The 16,937-nt window shown below is 39.6% G+C and overlaps 10 non-coding genes across 10 annotated transcripts; all 10 read left to right on the forward strand.

The window, feature by feature from the left end:
- The first annotated feature begins 1,809 nt into the window (after positions 1-1,809).
- On the forward strand, positions 1,810-1,881 carry TRNAP-UGG (transfer RNA proline (anticodon UGG)). Its single transcript has one exon. It is a non-coding gene; the product is annotated as a tRNA-Pro (tRNA).
- Positions 1,882-2,181: 300 nt separating this feature from the next.
- On the forward strand, positions 2,182-2,254 carry TRNAV-CAC (transfer RNA valine (anticodon CAC)). Its single transcript has one exon. It is a non-coding gene; the product is annotated as a tRNA-Val (tRNA).
- Positions 2,255-4,402: 2,148 nt separating this feature from the next.
- On the forward strand, positions 4,403-4,474 carry TRNAP-UGG (transfer RNA proline (anticodon UGG)). The gene has a single exon. It is a non-coding gene; the product is annotated as a tRNA-Pro (tRNA).
- Positions 4,475-4,774: 300 nt separating this feature from the next.
- TRNAV-CAC (transfer RNA valine (anticodon CAC)) lies at positions 4,775-4,847 on the forward strand. Its single transcript has one exon. It is a non-coding gene; the product is annotated as a tRNA-Val (tRNA).
- A 2,167-nt stretch (positions 4,848-7,014) lies between these two features.
- On the forward strand, positions 7,015-7,086 carry TRNAP-UGG (transfer RNA proline (anticodon UGG)). Its single transcript has one exon. It is a non-coding gene; the product is annotated as a tRNA-Pro (tRNA).
- A 300-nt stretch (positions 7,087-7,386) lies between these two features.
- On the forward strand, positions 7,387-7,459 carry TRNAV-CAC (transfer RNA valine (anticodon CAC)). The gene has a single exon. It is a non-coding gene; the product is annotated as a tRNA-Val (tRNA).
- Positions 7,460-10,011: 2,552 nt separating this feature from the next.
- On the forward strand, positions 10,012-10,084 carry TRNAV-CAC (transfer RNA valine (anticodon CAC)). Its single transcript has one exon. It is a non-coding gene; the product is annotated as a tRNA-Val (tRNA).
- A 2,157-nt stretch (positions 10,085-12,241) lies between these two features.
- Positions 12,242-12,313, forward strand: TRNAP-UGG (transfer RNA proline (anticodon UGG)). The gene has a single exon. It is a non-coding gene; the product is annotated as a tRNA-Pro (tRNA).
- Positions 12,314-12,613: 300 nt separating this feature from the next.
- TRNAV-CAC (transfer RNA valine (anticodon CAC)) lies at positions 12,614-12,686 on the forward strand. Its single transcript has one exon. It is a non-coding gene; the product is annotated as a tRNA-Val (tRNA).
- A 2,119-nt stretch (positions 12,687-14,805) lies between these two features.
- TRNAP-UGG (transfer RNA proline (anticodon UGG)) lies at positions 14,806-14,877 on the forward strand. Its single transcript has one exon. It is a non-coding gene; the product is annotated as a tRNA-Pro (tRNA).
- Positions 14,878-16,937: the final 2,060 nt, after the last annotated feature.

Raw genomic sequence — 16,937 nt, forward strand, 5'->3', positions numbered from 1 at the left:
AGTTTAATGTCAGAATTGTTTATTTCTATTTGGTGGTGTATGAATGCTTGCAATAGTATGTTGATTTTTTCTAGCCTTGAATGAATAAAAGCAAATCACTCCTCTTTATGTATTTTTCTAATACATTGATATTTGCATCTCCTTTCCTAGCCTGCATTTTTCATTATCTTACAGGCTGTATATAATAAGTATCAATTCAGGGGCCCTTCTTCTACTCAATTCACAACTGTTCTATCCCGGCATTGATAAGCAATCTACATCTGCTTCTGTTGTGTATTGGTTATCATGTTTACCTGACGTGTGAAAGCCCCATGTTTGACAGTGCGCGTTAACAAAGAGACCAATGATTTTTATTAAAAGTTGTCATGTGTTTTTGTTACCTTGCACCGGCCAAAAAGTGCCGGAAATGACTTCATTTGCAGTCACTTGAAAAGTAGGGATTCTCAAATAAATGGTAAGAGGTTGGAACAAATCTAAAGGAATGCATGGCATATCTATATGTATGTGTACGCAGGTATCCATATATAAAGATAGATAGATAGATAGATAGATAGATAGATAGATAGATAGATAGATAGATAGATAGATAGATAGATAGATAGATAGATAGATAGATAGATAGATAGATAGATAGATAGATAGATAGATAGATAGATAGATAGATAGATAGATAGATAGATAGATAGATAGATATTGGGAGAGAGAGAGCGTTACTATAAACTGAGACTTTATTTTCCATCAAGCTGTCTTTCCTTTCCTTCAGGAGCAGAATGTTCTGATCATCAGCGCTCCAGAATCTAGTGCTTGGTTGGCAAGCATCACACATTGTGATGGGTTAGCTAAGAGTTCCATGTCGTTCAGACTCATATATTCCTCTGTAGTTGTACCTTGGTGATTCAACAAAATGTGGCATCATAAGCAGCATTCTACTGCCATAGACTGGGCAGTAAAAACATTTAGAATTTCACTGAAAAAGAAAAAAAGCATACTTAGGCAGAGCTTTCTGGACAGTAAGGACATTAGAGTAAGTGATGAATAAGCACTGCTTTTGTTAATTTACATAGGCAGAACAGAGACTGCTGGGAAAAGCCTGAAATTAAAGGCACAGAAAATGCCTGCTTCTGGATAGAACACTAAGAAGGGTTGAAAGTTTTTTCTCTGACCCTGGCCACTCTTACAAGCAATCCTATGATAGTCAGAAGGACCCACCCTGAAAAGGAAGGGACAGCCATTTGGACCCTTTCCACCTTTTCTATATCTCGCCTGATCGCAACCTGATCGAGCGCTGATTGAGCGGATTAGCACATGTACTTCTCATTTTGGGAAGGTATTGCTTAGCTTGCTACCAGCAGCTCAGTTATGTTATGATGTTAGAGGCTTGCAAGGAATGCTTTAGTCCTGCATTAGGCCGTTTTTATTGCTACTTGCATTCAAGGGAAAGATAATTAGCCAGAATCTGTGGCCCAGTTATTCACCTTGGCATTCCGATTTGCACAAAGGGAATAAGCATTTGAGAGAAAATGCAACATGTGTTTCTTATGTTGCTATGAACAGCTTTTTATTCTTTCTCTTTAGGGTCTAGCCAATGCAGAAATAGATAAATAAGTGCTGACTTTCTGTAAGACGTGTCCAATGCTGGGACAAAATAAAAGGGGACACTTATATATGATAGTGATATCATTTGAGAAAGGGTAAGTTGACACTGAATTTCATGTATATTCACAGACCAAGCATGAAAAAGTCCCCAGCATGATCTTCATTGCGTGCTTAGAGCTGGTATTAGCTTTTCAGAGGTGCGGGCCTTTCGAAGGCTCGTTGGTCTAGGGGTATGATTCTCGCTTTGGGTGCGAGAGGTCCCGGGTTCAAATCCCGGACGAGCCCTTTCATTGGTGCTTTTTTAAAGTAGTATTGCAGTATGCATTTCAAAGCCAATATCAATTTTCTCTTTGCAGTAGTGGATGAATATTTGCTAGAGTCTCATGCTTTTAACCTTGCCCTGCCTGAGCAACTAGGAAACATTTCTCTTTAAGCATTTTGCAAAAATGCTGAACTTGCATGGCATATACAAGCGTTCAGCTAGGGCTGTCTGGGAAGGTTGCATGAAAGAAATCTAAAACCAGAGGCCCTTGGAATAGCCTGTTTTGAGAAATTTCATCACAGAAGAATCAACTGTAGACATCTGTTTCTGTAGTGTAGTGGTTATCACGTTCGCCTCACACGCGAAAGGTCCCCGGTTCGAAACCGGGCAGAAAAAGTTGTTATATTGTCTTGGCTGCAATGTTGAGAGGTGCCGTTTTGCCATGAAATTGTCCAGGCCCTGAAGATGGTTTCATGCAGACTCGTTCCAAGAAAGTGAATTCTCCTAAAAACACTAAAGTAATTGGCATGTGGATGTATCTGTTGATTCACAGACCTCGCTTTGAAAAGAGCCCTGCATTCTGTTCATTGCTCACCTAGAACACGCATTAACTTTGGGAATTGTTGGCACCAACAGGCATCTTAGTTTAGTGGAGTGTTTCTGGTGTTTAAGTGCAGAAGCCCTGGGCTCAATTCCTCGGTGACCCTTCTCAAGGTGATGATACAAATGCATCGTCACCTTTACGTTTAATGTCAGAATTGTTTATTTCTATTTGGTGGTGTATGAATGCTTGCAATAGTATGTTGATTTTTTCTAGCCTTGAATGAATAAAAGCAAATCACTCCTCTTTATGTATTTTTCTAATACATTGATATTTGCATCTCCTTTCCTAGCCTGCATTTTTCATTATCTTACAGGCTGTATATAATAAGTATCAATTCAGGGGCCCTTCTTCTACTCAATTCACAACTGTTCTATCCCGGCATTGATAAGCAATCTACATCTGCTTCTGTTGTGTATTGGTTATCATGTTTACCTGACGTGTGAAAGCCCCATGTTTGACAGTGCGCGTTAACAAAGAGACCAATGATTTTTATTAAAAGTTGTCATGTGTTTTTGTTACCTTGCACCGGCCAAAAAGTGCCGGAAATGACTTCATTTGCAGTCACTTGAAAAGTAGGGATTCTCAAATAAATGGTAAGAGGTTGGAACAAATCTAAAGGAATGCATGGCATATCTATATGTATGTGTACGCAGGTATCCATATATAAAGATAGATAGATAGATAGATAGATAGATAGATAGATAGATAGATAGATAGATAGATAGATAGATAGATAGATAGATAGATAGATAGATAGATAGATAGATAGATAGATAGATAGATAGATAGATAGATAGATAGATAGATAGATAGATAGATAGATATTGGGAGAGAGAGAGCGTTACTATAAACTGAGACTTTATTTTCCATCAAGCTGTCTTTCCTTTCCTTCAGGAGCAGAATGTTCTGATCATCAGCGCTCCAGAATCTAGTGCTTGGTTGGCAAGCATCACACATTGTGATGTGTTAGCTAAGAGTTCCATGTCGTTCAGACTCATATATTCCTCTGTAGTTGTACCTTGGTGATTCAACAAAATGTGGCATCATAAGCAGCATTCTACTGCCATAGACTGGGCAGTAAAAACATTTAGAATTTCACTGAAAAAGAAAAAAAGCATACTTAGGCAGAGCTTTCTGGACAGTAAGGACATTAGAGTAAGTGATGAATAAGCACTGCTTTTGTTAATTTACATAGGCAGAACAGAGACTGCTGGGAAAAGCCTGAAATTAAAGGCACAGAAAATGCCTGCTTCTGGATAGAACACTAAGAAGGGTTGAAAGTTTTTTCTCTGACCCTGGCCACTCTTACAAGCAATCCTATGATAGTCAGAAGGACCCACCCTGAAAAGGAAGGGACAGCCATTTGGACCCTTTCCACCTTTTCTATATCTCGCCTGATCGCAACCTGATCGAGCGCTGATTGAGCGGATTAGCACATGTACTTCTCATTTTGGGAAGGTATTGCTTAGCTTGCTACCAGCAGCTCAGTTATGTTATGATGTTAGAGGCTTGCAAGGAATGCTTTAGTCCTGCATTAGGCCGTTTTTATTGCTACTTGCATTCAAGGGAAAGATAATTAGCCAGAATCTGTGGCCCAGTTATTCACCTTGGCATTCCGATTTGCACAAAGGGAATAAGCATTTGAGAGAAAATGCAACATGTGTTTCTTATGTTGCTATGAACAGCTTTTTATTCTTTCTCTTTAGGGTCTAGCCAATGCAGAAATAGATAAATAAGTGCTGACTTTCTGTAAGACGTGTCCAATGCTGGGACAAAATAAAAGGGGACACTTATAAATGATAGTGATATCATTTGAGAAAGGGTAAGTTGACACTGAATTTCATGTATATTCACAGACCAAGCATGAAAAAGTCCCCAGCATGATCTTCATTGCGTGCTTAGAGCTGGTATTAGCTTTTCAGAGGTGCGGGCCTTTCGAAGGCTCGTTGGTCTAGGGGTATGATTCTCGCTTTGGGTGCGAGAGGTCCCGGGTTCAAATCCCGGACGAGCCCTTTCATTGGTGCTTTTTTAAAGTAGTATTGCAGTATGCATTTCAAAGCCAATATCAATTTTCTCTTTGCAGTAGTGGATGAATATTTGCTAGAGTCTCATGCTTTTAACCTTGCCCTGCCTGAGCAACTAGGAAACATTTCTCTTTAAGCATTTTGCAAAAATGCTGAACTTGCATGGCATATACAAGCGTTCAGCTAGGGCTGTCTGGGAAGGTTGCATGAAAGAAATCTAAAACCAGAGGCCCTTGGAATAGCCTGTTTTGAGAAATTTCATCACAGAAGAATCAACTGTAGACATCTGTTTCTGTAGTGTAGTGGTTATCACGTTCGCCTCACACGCGAAAGGTCCCCGGTTCGAAACCGGGCAGAAAAAGTTGTTATATTGTCTTGGCTGCAATGTTGAGAGGTGCCGTTTTGCCATGAAATTGTCCAGGCCCTGAAGATGGTTTCATGCAGACTCGTTCCAAGAAAGTGAATTCTCCTAAAAACACTAAAGTAATTGGCATGTGGATGTATCTGTTGATTCACAGACCTCGCTTTGAAAAGAGCCCTGCATTCTGTTCATTGCTCACCTAGAACACGCATTAACTTTGGGAATTGTTGGCACCAACAGGCATCTTAGTTTAGTGGAGTGTTTCTGGTGTTTAAGTGCAGAAGCCCTGGGCTCAATTCCTCGGTGACCCTTCTCAAGGTGATGATACAAATGCATCGTCACCTTTACGTTTAATGTCAGAATTGTTTATTTCTATTTGGTGGTGTATGAATGCTTGCAATAGTATGTTGATTTTTTCTAGCCTTGAATGAATAAAAGCAAATCACTCCTCTTTATGTATTTTTCTAATACATTGATATTTGCATCTCCTTTCCTAGCCTGCATTTTTCATTATCTTACAGGCTGTATATAATAAGTATCAATTCAGGGGCCCTTCTTCTACTCAATTCACAACTGTTCTATCCCGGCATTGATAAGCAATCTACATCTGCTTCTGTTGTGTATTGGTTATCATGTTTACCTGACGTGTGAAAGCCCCATGTTTGACAGTGCGCGTTAACAAAGAGACCAATGATTTTTATTAAAAGTTGTCATGTGTTTTTGTTACCTTGCACCGGCCAAAAAGTGCCGGAAATGACTTCATTTGCAGTCACTTGAAAAGTAGGGATTCTCAAATAAATGGTAAGAGGTTGGAACAAATCTAAAGGAATGCATGGCATATCTATATGTATGTGTACGCAGGTATCCATATATAAAGATAGATAGATAGATAGATAGATAGATAGATAGATAGATAGATAGATAGATAGATAGATAGATAGATAGATAGATAGATAGATAGATAGATAGATAGATAGATAGATAGATAGATAGATAGATAGATAGATAGATAGATAGATAGATAGATAGATAGATAGATAGATAGATAGATATTGGGAGAGAGAGAGCGTTACTATAAACTGAGACTTTATTTTCCATCAAGCTGTCTTTCCTTTCCTTCAGGAGCAGAATGTTCTGATCATCAGCGCTCCAGAATCTAGTGCTTGGTTGGCAAGCATCACACATTGTGATGTGTTAGCTAAGAGTTCCATGTCGTTCAGACTCATATATTCCTCTGTAGTTGTACCTTGGTGATTCAACAAAATGTGGCATCATAAGCAGCATTCTACTGCCATAGACTGGGCAGAAAAAACATTTAGAATTTCACTGAAAAAGAAAAAAAGCATACTTAGGCAGAGCTTTCTGGACAGTAAGGACATTAGAGTAAGTGATGAATAAGCACTGCTTTTGTTAATTTACATAGGCAGAACAGAGACTGCTGGGAAAAGCCTGAAATTAAAGGCACATAAAATGCCTGCTTCTGGATAGAACACTAAGAAGGGTTGAAAGTTTTTTCTCTGACCCTGGCCACTCTTACAAGCAATCCTATGATAGTCAGAAGGACCCACCCTAAAAAGGAAGGGACAGCCATTTGGACCCTTTCCACCTTTTCTATATCTCGCCTGATCGAGCCTGATCGAGCGCTGATTGAGCGGATTAGCACATGTACTTCTCATTTTGGGAAGGTATTGCTTAGCTTGCTACCAGCAGCTCAGTTATGTTATGATGTTAGAGGCTTGCATGGAATGCTTTAGTCCTGCATTAGGCCGTTTTTATTGCTACTTGCATTCAAGGGAAAGATAATTAGCCAGAATCTGTGGCCCAGTTATTCACCTTGGCATTCCGATTTGCATAAAGGGAATAAGCATTTGAGAGAAAATGCAACATGTGTTTCTTATGTTGCTATGAACAGCTTTTTATTCTTTCTCTTTAGGGTCTAGCCAATGCAGAAATAGATAAATAAGTGCTGACTTTCTGTAAGACGTGTCCAATGCTGGGACAAAATAAAAGGGGACACTTATAAATGATAGTGATATCATTTGAGAAAGGGTAAGTTGACACTGAATTTCATGTATATTCACAGACCAAGCATGAAAAAGTCCCCAGCATGATCTTCATTGCGTGCTTAGAGCTGGTATTAGCTTTTCAGAGGTGCGGGCCTTTCGAAGGCTCGTTGGTCTAGGGGTATGATTCTCGCTTTGGGTGCGAGAGGTCCCGGGTTCAAATCCCGGACGAGCCCTTTCATTGGTGCTTTTTTAAAGTAGTATTGCAGTATGCATTTCAAAGCCAATATCAATTTTCTCTTTGCAGTAGTGGATGAATATTTGCTAGAGTCTCATGCTTTTAACCTTGCCCTGCCTGAGCAAATAGGAAACATTTCTCTTTAAGCATTTTGCAAAAATGCTGAACTTGCATGGCATATACAAGCGTTCGGCTAGGGCTGTCTGGGAAGGTTGCATGAAAGAAATCTAAAACCAGAGGCCCTTGGAATAGCCTGTTTTGAGAAGTTTCATCACAGAAGAATCAACTGTAGACATCTGTTTCTGTAGTGTAGTGGTTATCACGTTCGCCTCACACGCGAAAGGTCCCCGGTTCGAAACCGGGCAGAAACAGTTGTTATATTGTCTTGGCTGCAATGTTGAGAGGTGCCGTTTTGCCATGAAATTGTCCAGGCCCTGAAGATGGTTTCATGCAGACTCGTTCCAAGAAAGTGAATTCTCTTAAAAACACTAAAGTAATTGGCATGTGGATGTATCTGTTGATTCACAGACCTCGCTTTGAAAAGAGCCCTGCATTCTGTTCATTGCTCACCTAGAACACGCATTAACTTTGGGAATTGTTGGCACCAACAGGCATCTTAGTTTAGTGGAGTGTTTCTGGTGTTTAAGTGCAGAAGCCCTGGGCTCAATTCCTCGGTGACCCTTCTCAAGGTGATGATACAAATGCATCGTCACCTTTAAGTTTAATGTCAGAATTGTTTATTTCTATTTGGTGGTGTATGAATGCTTGCAATAGTATGTTGATTTTTTCTAGCCTTGAATGAATAAAAGCAAATCACTCCTCTTTATGTATTTTTCTAATACATTGATATTTGCATCTCCTTTCCTAGCCTGCATTTTTCATTATCCTACAGGCTGTATATAATAAGTATCAATTCAGGGGCCCTTCTTCTACTCAATTCACAACTGTTCTATCCCGGCATTGATAAGCAATCTACATCTGCTTCTGTTGTGTATTGGTTATCATGTTTACCTGACGTGTGAAAGCCCCATGTTTGACAGTGCGCGTTAACAAAGAGACCAATGATTTTTATTAAAAGTTGTCATGTGTTTTTGTTACCTTGCACCGGCCAAAAAGTGCCGGAAATGACTTCATTTGCAGTCACTTGAAAAGTAGGGATTCTCAAATAAATGGTAAGAGGTTGGAACAAATCTAAAGGAATGCATGGCATATCTATATGTATGTGTACGCAGGTATCCATATATAAAGATAGATAGATAGATAGATAGATAGATAGATAGATAGATAGATAGATAGATAGATAGATAGATAGATAGATAGATAGATAGATAGATAGATAGATAGATAGATAGATAGATAGATAGATAGATAGATAGATAGATAGATAGATAGATAGATAGATAGATAGATAGATAGATAGATAGATAGATAGATATTGGGAGAGAGAGAGCGTTACTATAAACTGAGACTTTATTTTCCATCAAGCTGTCTTTCCTTTCCTTCAGGAGCAGAATGTTCTGATCATCAGCGCTCCAGAATCTAGTGCTTGGTTGGCAAGCATCACACATTGTGATGTGTTAGCTAAGAGTTCCATGTCGTTCAGACTCATATATTCCTCTGTAGTTGTACCTTGGTGATTCAACAAAATGTGGCATCATAAGCAGCATTCTACTGCCATAGACTGGGCAGTAAAAACATTTAGAATTTCACTGAAAAAGAAAAAAAGCATACTTAGGCAGAGCTTTCTGGACAGTAAGGACATTAGAGTAAGTGATGAATAAGCACTGCTTTTGTTAATTTACATAGGCAGAACAGAGACTGCTGGGAAAAGCCTGAAATTAAAGGCACAGAAAATGCCTGCTTCTGGATAGAACACTAAGAAGGGTTGAAAGTTTTTTCTCTGACCCTGGCCACTCTTACAAGCAATCCTATGATAGTCAGAAGGACCCACCCTGAAAAGGAAGGGACAGCCATTTGGACCCTTTCCACCTTTTCTATATCTCGCCTGATCGCAACCTGATCGAGCGCTGATTGAGCGGATTAGCACATGTACTTCTCATTTTGGGAAGGTATTGCTTAGCTTGCTACCAGCAGCTCAGTTATGTTATGATGTTAGATGCTTGCAAGGAATGCTTTAGTCCTGCATTAGGCCGTTTTTATTGCTACTTGCATTCAAGGGAAAGATAATTAGCCAGAATCTGTGGCCCAGTTATTCACCTTGGCATTCCGATTTGCACAAAGGGAATAAGCATTTGAGAGAAAATGCAACATGTGTTTCTTATGTTGCTATGAACAGCTTTTTATTCTTTCTCTTTAGGGTCTAGCCAATGCAGAAATAGATAAATAAGTGCTGACTTTCTGTAAGACGTGTCCAATGCTGGGACAAAATAAAAGGGGACACTTATAAATGATAGTGATATCATTTGAGAAAGGGTAAGTTGACACTGAATTTCATGTATATTCACAGACCAAGCATGAAAAAGTCCCCAGCATGATCTTCATTGCGTGCTTAGAGCTGGTATTAGCTTTTCAGAGGTGCGGGCCTTTCGAAGGCTCGTTGGTCTAGGGGTATGATTCTCGCTTTGGGTGCGAGAGGTCCCGGGTTCAAATCCGGGACGAGCCCTTTCATTGGTGCTTTTTTAAAGTAGTATTGCAGTATGCATTTCAAAGCCAATATCAATTTTCTCTTTGCAGTAGTGGATGAATATTTGCTAGAGTCTCATGCTTTTAACCTTGCCCTGCCTGAGCAACTAGGAAACATTTCTCTTTAAGCATTTTGCAAAAATGCTGAACTTGCATGGCATATACAAGCGTTCAGCTAGGGCTGTCTGGGAAGGTTGCATGAAAGAAATCTAAAACCAGAGGCCCTTGGAATAGCCTGTTTTGAGAAATTTCATCACAGAAGAATCAACTGTAGACATCTGTTTCTGTAGTGTAGTGGTTATCACGTTCGCCTCACACGCGAAAGGTCCCCGGTTCGAAACCGGGCAGAAAAAGTTGTTATATTGTCTTGGCTGCAATGTTGAGAGGTGCCGTTTTGCCATGAAATTGTCCAGGCCCTGAAGATGGTTTCATGCAGACTCGTTCCAAGAAAGTGAATTCTCCTAAAAACACTAAAGTAATTGGCATGTGGATGTATCTGTTGATTCACAGACCTCGCTTTGAAAAGAGCCCTGCATTCTGTTCATTGCTCACCTAGAACACGCATTAACTTTGGGAATTGTTGGCACCAACAGGCATCTTAGTTTAGTGGAGTGTTTCTGGTGTTTAAGTGCAGAAGCCCTGGGCTCAATTCCTCGGTGACCCTTCTCAAGGTGATGATACAAATGCATCGTCACCTTTACGTTTAATGTCAGAATTGTTTATTTCTATTTGGTGGTGTATGAATGCTTGCAATAGTATGTTGATTTTTTCTAGCCTTGAATGAATAAAAGCAAATCACTCCTCTTTATGTATTTTTCTAATACATTGATATTTGCATCTCCTTTCCTAGCCTGCATTTTTCATTATCTTACAGGCTGTATATAATAAGTATCAATTCAGGGGCCCTTCTTCTACTCAATTCACAACTGTTCTATCCCGGCATTGATAAGCAATCTACATCTGCTTCTGTTGTGTATTGGTTATCATGTTTACCTGACGTGTGAAAGCCCCATGTTTGACAGTGCGCGTTAACAAAGAGACCAATGATTTTTATTAAAAGTTGTCATGTGTTTTTGTTACCTTGCACCGGCCAAAAAGTGCCGGAAATGACTTCATTTGCAGTCACTTGAAAAGTAGGGATTCTCAAATAAATGGTAAGAGGTTGGAACAAATCTAAAGGAATGCATGGCATATCTATATGTATGTGTACGCAGGTATCCATATATAAAGATAGATAGATAGATAGATAGATAGATAGATAGATAGATAGATAGATAGATAGATAGATAGATAGATAGATAGATAGATAGATAGATAGATAGATAGATAGATAGATAGATAGATAGATAGATAGATAGATAGATAGATAGATAGATAGATAGATAGATAGATAGATATTGGGAGAGAGAGAGCGTTACTATAAACTGAGACTTTATTTTCCATCAAGCTGTCTTTCCTTTCCTTCAGGAGCAGAATGTTCTGATCATCAGCGCTCCAGAATCTAGTGCTTGGTTGGCAAGCATCACACATTGTGATGTGTTAGCTAAGAGTTCCATGTCGTTCAGACTCATATATTCCTCTGTAGTTGTACCTTGGTGATTCAACAAAATGTGGCATCATAAGCAGCATTCTACTGCCATAGACTGGGCAGAAAAAACATTTAGAATTTCACTGAAAAAGAAAAAAAGCATACTTAGGCAGAGCTTTCTGGACAGTAAGGACATTAGAGTAAGTGATGAATAAGCACTGCTTTTGTTAATTTACATAGGCAGAACAGAGACTGCTGGGAAAAGCCTGAAATTAAAGGCACATAAAATGCCTGCTTCTGGATAGAACTAAGAAGGGTTGAAAGTTTTTTCTCTGACCCTGGCCACTCTTACAAGCAATCCTATGATAGTCAGAAGGACCCACCCTAAAAAGGAAGGGACAGCCATTTGGACCCTTTCCACCTTTTCTATATCTCGCCTGATCGAGCCTGATCGAGCGCTGATTGAGCGGATTAGCACATGTACTTCTCATTTTGGGAAGGTATTGCTTAGCTTGCTACCAGCAGCTCAGTTATGTTATGATGTTAGAGGCTTGCATGGAATGCTTTAGTCCTGCATTAGGCCGTTTTTATTGCTACTTGCATTCAAGGGAAAGATAATTAGCCAGAATCTGTGGCCCAGTTATTCACCTTGGCATTCCGATTTGCATAAAGGGAATAAGCATTTGAGAGAAAATGCAACATGTGTTTCTTATGTTGCTATGAACAGCTTTTTATTCTTTCTCTTTAGGGTCTAGCCAATGCAGAAATAGATAAATAAGTGCTGACTTTCTGTAAGACGTGTCCAATGCTGGGACAAAATAAAAGGGGACACTTATAAATGATAGTGATATCATTTGAGAAAGGGTAAGTTGACACTGAATTTCATGTATATTCACAGACCAAGCATGAAAAAGTCCCCAGCATGATCTTCATTGCGTGCTTAGAGCTGGTATTAGCTTTTCAGAGGTGCGGGCCTTTCGAAGGCTCGTTGGTCTAGGGGTATGATTCTCGCTTTGGGTGCGAGAGGTCCCGGGTTCAAATCCCGGACGAGCCCTTTCATTGGTGCTTTTTTAAAGTAGTATTGCAGTATGCATTTCAAAGCCAATATCAATTTTCTCTTTGCAGTAGTGGATGAATATTTGCTAGAGTCTCATGCTTTTAACCTTGCCCTGCCTGAGCAAATAGGAAACATTTCTCTTTAAGCATTTTGCAAAAATGCTGAACTTGCATGGCATATACAAGCGTTCGGCTAGGGCTGTCTGGGAAGGTTGCATGAAAGAAATCTAAAACCAGAGGCCCTTGGAATAGCCTGTTTTGAGAAGTTTCATCACAGAAGAATCAACTGTAGACATCTGTTTCTGTAGTGTAGTGGTTATCACGTTCGCCTCACACGCGAAAGGTCCCCGGTTCGAAACCGGGCAGAAACAGTTGTTATATTGTCTTGGCTGCAATGTTGAGAGGTGCCGTTTTGCCATGAAATTGTCCAGGCCCTGAAGATGGTTTCATGCAGACTCGTTCCAAGAAAGTGAATTCTCTTAAAAACACTAAAGTAATTGGCATGTGGATGTATCTGTTGATTCACAGACCTCGCTTTGAAAAGAGCCCTGCATTCTGTTCATTGCTCACCTAGAACACGCATTAACTTTGGGAATTGTTGGCACCAACAGGCATCTTAGTTTAGTGGAGTGTTTCTGGTGTTTAAGTGCAGAAGCCCTGGGCTCAATTCCTCGGTGACCCTTCTCAAGGTGATGATACAAATGCATCGTCACCTTTAAGTTTAATGTCAGAATTGTTTATTTCTATTTGGTGGTGTATGAATGCTTGCAATAGTATGTTGATTTTTTCTAGCCTTGAATGAATAAAAGCAAATCACTCCTCTTTATGTATTTTTCTAATACATTGATATTTGCATCTCCTTTCCTAGCCTGCATTTTTCATTATCCTACAGGCTGTATATAATAAGTATCAATTCAGGGGCCCTTCTTCTACTCAATTCACAACTGTTCTATCCCGGCATTGATAAGCAATCTACATCTGCTTCTGTTGTGTATTGGTTATCATGTTTACCTGACGTGTGAAAGCCCCATGTTTGACAGTGCGCGTTAACAAAGAGACCAATGATTTTTATTAAAAGTTGTCATGTGTTTTTGTTACCTTGCACCGGCCAAAAAGTGCCGGAAATGACTTCATTTGCAGTCACTTGAAAAGTAGGGATTCTCAAATAAATGGTAAGAGGTTGGAACAAATCTAAAGGAATGCATGGCATATCTATATGTATGTGTACGCAGGTATCCATATATAAAGATAGATAGATAGATAGATAGATAGATAGATAGATAGATAGATAGATAGATAGATAGATAGATAGATAGATAGATAGATAGATAGATAGATAGATAGATAGATAGATAGATAGATAGATAGATAGATATTGGGAGAGAGAGAGCGTTACTATAAACTGAGACTTTATTTTCCATCAAGCTGTCTTTCCTTTCCTTCAGGAGCAGAATGTTCTGATCATCAGCGCTCCAGAATCTAGTGCTTGGTTGGCAAGCATCACACATTGTGATGTGTTAGCTAAGAGTTCCATGTCGTTCAGACTCATATATTCCTCTGTAGTTGTACCTTGGTGATTCAACAAAATGTGGCATCATAAGCAGCATTCTACTGCCATAGACTGGGCGGAAAAAACATTTAGAATTTCACTGAAAAAGAAAAAAAGCATACTTAGGCAGAGCTTTCTGGACAGTAAGGACATTAGAGTAAGTGATGAATAAGCACTGCTTTTGTTAATTTACATAGGCAGAACAGAGACTGCTGGGAAAAGCCTGAAATTAAAGGCCCAGAAAATGCCTGCTTCTGGATAGAACACTAAGAAGGGTTGAAAGTTTTTTCTCTGACCCTGGCCACTCTTACAAGCAATCCTATGATAGTCAGAAGGACCCACACTAAAAAGGAAGGGACAGCCATTTGGACCCTTTCCACCTTTTCTATATCTCGCCTGATCGAGCCTGATCGAGCGCTGATTGAGCGGATTAGCACATGTACTTCTCATTTTGGGAAGGTATTGCTTAGCTTGCTACCAGCAGCTCAGTTATGTTATGATGTTAGAGGCTTGCAAGGAATGCTTTAGTCCTGCATTAGGCCGTTTTTATTGCTACTTGCATTCAAGGGAAAGATAATTAGCCAGAATCTGTGGCCCAGTTATTCATCTTGGCATTCCGATTTGCACAAAGGGAATAAGCATTTGAGAGAAAATGCAACATGTGTTTCTTATGTTGCTATGAACAGCTTTTTATCCTTTCTCTTTAGGGTCTAGCCAATGCAGAAATAGATAAATAAGTGCTGACTTTCTGTAAGACGTGTCCAATGCTGGGACAAAATAAAAGGGGACACTTATAAATGATAGTGATATCATTTGAGAAAGGGTAAGTTGACACTGAATTTCATGTATATTCACAGACCAAGCATGAAAAAGTCCCCAGCATGATCTTCATTGCGTGCTTAGAGCTGGTATTAGCTTTTCAGAGGTGCGGGCCTTTCGAAGGCTCGTTGGTCTAGGGGTATGATTCTCGCTTTGGGTGCGAGAGGTCCCGGGTTCAAATCCCGGACGAGCCCTTTCATTGGTGCTTTTTTAAAGTAGTATTGCAGTATGCATTTCAAAGCCAATATCAATTTTCTCTTTGCAGTAGTGGATGAATATTTGCTAGAGTCTCATGCTTTTAACCTTGCCCTGCCTGAGCAAATAGGAAACATTTCTCTTTAAGCATTTTGCAAAAATGCTGAACTTGCATGGCATATACAAGCGTTCGGCTAGGGCTGTCTGGGAAGGTTGCATGAAAGAAATCTAAAACCAGAGGCCCTTGGAATAGCCTGTTTTGAGAAGTTTCATCACAGAAGAATCAACTGTAGACATCTGTTTCTGTAGTGTAGTGGTTATCAAGTTCGCCTCACATGCGAAAGGTCCCCGGTTCGAAACCGGGCAGAAACAGTTGTTATATTGTCTTGGCTGCAATGTTGAGAGGTGCCGTTTTGCCATGAAATTGTCCAGGCCCTGAAGATGGTTTCATGCAGACTCGTTCCAAGAAAGTGAATTCTCTTAAAAACACTAAAGTAATTGGCATGTGGATGTATCTGTTGATTCACAGACCTCGCTTTGAAAAGAGCCCTGCATTCTGTTCATTGCTCACCTAGAACACGCATTAACTTTGGGAATTGTTGGCACCAACAGGCATCTTAGTTTAGTGGAGTGTTTCTGGTGTTTAAGTGCAGAAGCCCTGGGCTCAATTCCTCGGTGACCCTTCTCAAGGTGATGATACAAATGCATCGTCACCTTTAAGTTTAATGTCAGAATTGTTTATTTCTATTTGGTGGTGTATGAATGCTTGCAATAGTATGTTGATTTTTTCTAGCCTTGAATGAATAAAAGCAAATCACTCCTCTTTATGTATTTTTCTAATACATTGATATTTGCATCTCCTTTCCTAGCCTGCATTTTTCATTATCTTACAGGCTGTATATAATAAGTATCAATTCAGGGGCCCTTCTTCTACTCAATTCACAACTGTTCTATCCCGGCATTGATAAGCAATCTACATCTGCTTCTGTTGTGTATTGGTTATCATGTTTACCTGACGTGTGAAAGCCCCATGTTTGACAGTGCGCGTTAACAAAGAGACCAATGATTTTTATTAAAAGTTGTCATGTGTTTTTGTTACCTTGCACCGGCCAAAAAGTGCCGGAAATGACTTCATTTGCAGTCACTTGAAAAGTAGGGATTCTCAAATAAATGGTAAGAGGTTGGAACAAATCTAAAGGAATGCATGGCATATCTATATGTATGTGTACGCAGGTATCCATATATAAAGATAGATAGATAGATAGATAGATAGATAGATAGATAGATAGATAGATAGATAGATAGATAGATAGATAGATAGATAGATAGATAGATAGATAGATAGATAGATAGATAGATAGATAGATAGATAGATAGATAGATAGATAGATAGATAGATAGATAGATAGATAGATAGATAGATAGATAGATAGATAGATATTGGGAGAGAGAGAGCGTTACTATAAACTGAGACTTTATTTTCCATCAAGCTGTCTTTCCTTTCCTTCAGGAGCAGAATGTTCTGATCATCAGCGCTCCAGAATCTAGTGCTTGGTTGGCAAGCATCACACATTGTGATGGGTTAGCTAAGAGTTCCATGTCGTTCAGACTCATATATTCCTCTGTAGTTGTACCTTGGTGATTCAACAAAATGTGGCATCATAAGCAGCATTCTACTGCCATAGACTGGGCAGTAAAAACATTTAGAATTTCACTGAAAAAGAAAAAAAGCATACTTAGGCAGAGCTTTCTGGACAGTAAGGACATTAGAGTAAGTGATGAATAAGCACTGCTTTTGTTAATTTACATAGGCAGAACAGAGACTGCTGGGAAAAGACTGAAATTAAAGGCACAGAAAATGCCTGCTTCTGGATAGAACACTAAGAAGGGTTGAAAGTTTTTTCTCTGACCCTGGCCACTCTTACAAGCAATCCTATGATAGTCAGAAGGACCCACCCTGAAAAGGAAGGGACAGCCATTTGGACCCTTTCCACCTTTTCTATATCTCGCCTGATCGCAACCTGATCGAGCGCTGATTGAGCGGATTAGCACATGTACT

The sequence above is a fragment of the Lissotriton vulgaris genome, unplaced genomic scaffold (assembly GCF_964263255.1).
Source record: "Lissotriton vulgaris unplaced genomic scaffold, aLisVul1.2 SCAFFOLD_595, whole genome shotgun sequence".
In the NCBI taxonomy this organism is placed as follows: Eukaryota; Metazoa; Chordata; class Amphibia; order Caudata; family Salamandridae; genus Lissotriton; species Lissotriton vulgaris.